This window comes from Miscanthus floridulus, chromosome 18 (genome assembly GCF_019320115.1).
Source record: "Miscanthus floridulus cultivar M001 chromosome 18, ASM1932011v1, whole genome shotgun sequence".
Classification (NCBI taxonomy): domain Eukaryota; kingdom Viridiplantae; phylum Streptophyta; class Magnoliopsida; order Poales; family Poaceae; genus Miscanthus; species Miscanthus floridulus.
This window is the reverse complement of record NC_089597.1, coordinates 5912777-5916711: the sequence shown is the minus strand read 5'-3', so window position 1 is coordinate 5916711 and position 3935 is coordinate 5912777.

Sequence of the window (3935 nt, the reverse complement as noted above, 5' to 3'; positions counted from 1 at the left end):
CCAGCATGGAGGCGATGCTGGCAGCTCCTGTTCTGGGGTCCCTGGGAGCTCGACGGCCTATGGAGGAGTCGACCGCCACTGCTAGCGGACTTGGCTGTGGCAAACGGTTGGCACCGATGGTGGATGAGTTGGTAGTGATGCCTAGGGCAACAACGGTAGCCACCAGGTCTTCGAAGGCGGATGCTAGAGTCACCGACGCCATGCCGGAGTTGAGGGTGGAGAAAATGGTGGTGCATGAGGAGCAGGCGGTGGTCTCAAAGATGTCGAAGAGCGTGGTGGGACACGCTGTGTGGCCACCGAGCTCCTAGGTTGCGCTACCAGTCGCGGAGGAAGAGGATGAGGTGGAAGAGGTTGGGCGTGAGGAATCATGACCTCAATTCATCTGGATCTTCCGCAAGCGGGGCGATGAAGTGGTGGTCATTGAGGAGGAGGACACCACCATTGAGCTTAGGAGGCTTGAGTCTTCCCTTTCCACAGTAATTAAGTGGATCAAGGTCAGTACTGCATCTACAATGTTCGTCTTTGATGTTGGAGATTGTTCTTCTTCATAATCTTGGCGCTTTTGCAGGGCATTGCTCGGACCGCCGAACAGTGGTGACAGCTGATCAAGAGGATGGAGCCCCTCGCCGAGGAGAATGAAAAGCTCAAGGAGGTGATGAAGCTTATGGAGAAAAATGTCTAGAGGGCCTAGCGCGAGCAAGACCTTGCTGGGTCCAACACGCGGGATCTAGAATACCAAAAGGGAATCCTATCCGAGCAGCTGGCGACAATGTCCGAGTAGTTATGGGGCAAGTCCAAGCAGCTGGAACATAGCTTCAAGTAGCTGATGGGTCTTTCCGAGCAGCTAGAGCGCAAATCCGTGCAGCTCAGAAATGTCTCCGAGCAGAAAAAAGGTATGGCGGGTCGACAAATTTGCTTTGCATTAACGAACAGCTTTAATATTGTAGACGATCGTTACTTCTTGTAGAGCAAGACACGGAGGTCGGCCAGTTATGCCAAGCCATCGGTCAACTCTAGGAGGAGGATAAGAAAGCAACTGGGCAGGTAGAGAAGCTGGCTGAGGAGATGAAAGGTGAGTACTTCATGGTCGGAGTTGTTGTTGGAGTAATTTCTTTGCTTGACAAGCCCTGTGATGACTATAGATTACTGTCAGAGGGCCAAGGCATAGTTCGACATGCTAGAGCAGGAGGCCAGGACCTAGAGGAGGAAGCTCGACACTATAGTTGCTAGGATCAAGCGGGTGCTCGACTGTGTCGACATGGAAGCGGCTCCTTAGCCCGATGATAGGCCGCCCCGTCTAGGCATCTTCATCGACAGGTGCAAGGCGGCATGGGAGAGCTTCAAGAGCTACAACCATGATGCCACTACCTCCGCTATGACCCATGCCCTAGCGGTGGTCTGGTCCCACTACCCCTCCATCGATCTTCAAGCGATAGGGGCATGATTCGCTAGAGGGATAGGCACGGCGATGCAGCAGCAGCTGGAAGATGAGGAGGAGGACGAGGTGAGGAAGCTAGCCGGTGATGTCGACCTATTTGGCAAAGCAGATGGTGAAGGCCAAGCCCCGTGATCTACTCAAAGTGTATTCTGTGATAGCTGGAGAAGATAGTCAAAACGCGTGAAGGCGCAGATAAACATTTATGTATGTGTATAAATGTTGTGTAATGACATGTGCATGTTTATGCAATTTGCCAGTATTTTGGTGAAAAATCATTGTAGTGTTAACCCTAACACGATTATACATAGTATAAGTAGCGTCCGAGCAGTTAGTTCTTTACTAAGCTCCTGGCCTTAGTTAGCCCGTATTCCATAACGTCGAGCGTGGAGCCCGTGCATGTGTAGGAGGAACATGCGTGACTAAGGTACTACAGCCGACCACCCATAATGTGGAGCATGGAGCCCGTAGCACATGTAGGGAGAGATTGGAGACTGGGTCTTCTCTAGAGAACACAGAGCAGAATGTGTGCTGTTCAGTGGTTGGCAAAATATCTTGGAGATTTGGAGAAATGTGGTGGAGCGTTAATGGAGATCACGTATTGGAGTTCGTTAAGGAGTAGCTTAGAGCTGGCGACCGCAAATGGAGATTAAACCATAGTGGAGAAATAGTGGAGACAAATTATGGCGACCAAAACTTTATTCATCATGGAGAGGAGGATACATATTTGGAGCGTTTCAAGGATAGAAACGTATAAGGTGCTCGATGTGCCATGAGTTGGGGATATCGATTCCATCTAAGTCACATAGACGGTATGACCCTGGTTGGGTAACCTCTTTGACCATGTAAGGCCCTTCCCAGGGGGAGGAGAGCTTGTGCATCCCTTAGGTTTTCTGTTTTCTGTGGAGAATGAGATCGTCGACAGCAAATGAACGACCTTTGATGTTGTGGATGTAGTATCTTTGCAATCCTTCTAGGTATTTGGCTATGCGAATGCAAGTGATTAGGCATTCTTCCTTGGCCATATCGACGTCCTCTGTCTGAACAGCTGTGGCTTGCTCTTTACTAAAATGTTCCACCCTAGGTGCTCAGAAGGCAATGTCCGCTGGAACTATGGTTTCTGATCTATAGACCAAGAAGTATAGAGACACGCCGATGCTGCGACTAGCTTGAGTGCGTAGTCCCTAGACCATAGCTGGGAGCTCTTTGAGCCTTCTGCCCGGATGCTTTTCCTTTTTCTGATATAGCCTCTTTTTGAGAGCGTCGAGGATCATGCCATTCGCCCGTTCAACATGGTCATTGGCTCTGGGATGGGCAACAGAGATGTACATGACGGAGATGCATCGATCTTCACAGAAGTCCCAAAAATGATGACCAATGAATGTGGTTCCAAGGTTGGTGATAATGCTATTTGGGAGACCGAATCTATGGATGATATCTTTGAAGAGCTCGACTGCCTTCTTTGCGGTAGCTAAAACAAGCGGTTTGTATTCAATCCACTTGGAGAACTTGTCGATGGCGACGTACACATACCAGAAACCACCTGGCGCTGGCTTGAAAGGCCCAATCATGTCCAGGCCCTAGCATGCAAAAGGCTAGGAAGCTGGGATGGTCTACAGTTCTTGTGCTGGCACATGTATTTGCTTGACAAAAAATTGACATCCTTCACATCATCGGATGAGGTCTTCTATGTCGGTGATGGCCATGGGCCAGCAAAAACTAGCTCAAAAAGCCTTGCCGACTAGTTTTCTCGAGGCCACGTGATTCTTACAGGAACCAGAGTGAATTTCAAGAAGTAATTTCACTCCCTCTTCTTGGGTGATGCATTTCTACAGTATCCCTTCCTTAGCACTTTTCCTCATCAAGTTGCCGTCTACCAGCACGTAATGCTTGCTTTGATGGATTAGGCGTTCAGTTTTGGTCTTGTCGGTGGGTATGTCGGTGCTGGTGAGGTGCTTGATGAACTGTTCCCTCCAGATGATGGTCGGCGAAGGTACTGTAAGTACCAGCTGCTCGGTAGGGGGGGATTTCTTGAACTTCCTTCTCTTCCTTAATGGTTGGCGTAAAGAGATCTTGAACAAAGACCCCAGGCGGAACCGCAGCGCAAGAAGATCCTATCTTAGATAGGTGGTCGGCGAGCTAATTTTGATCTCATACCACATGGTGGTACTCGATACCGTAGAACTTCCCTTCGAGTTTCCTGATTTCAGCGCAATATGCATCCATCTTCTCATTGGAACAGGACCAATCATTGTTGAGTTGATTGATGACCAGTGCGGAGTCTCCGTATACCATGAGGCATTTGACGTCGAGCTCGATGGCCATATGGAGTCCGTGGAGACTTGCTTCATATTCGTCGATGTTGTTGGAGGCTGGAAAATGAATTCAGAGAACGTATCTGAGCTTGTCCTTGGTCGGCGTAATGAATAAGATGCCAGCACTAGTACCATTGATGTTGAGGGTGCCATCAAAGTACATCACCCAGTGCTTAGGGTAGGTG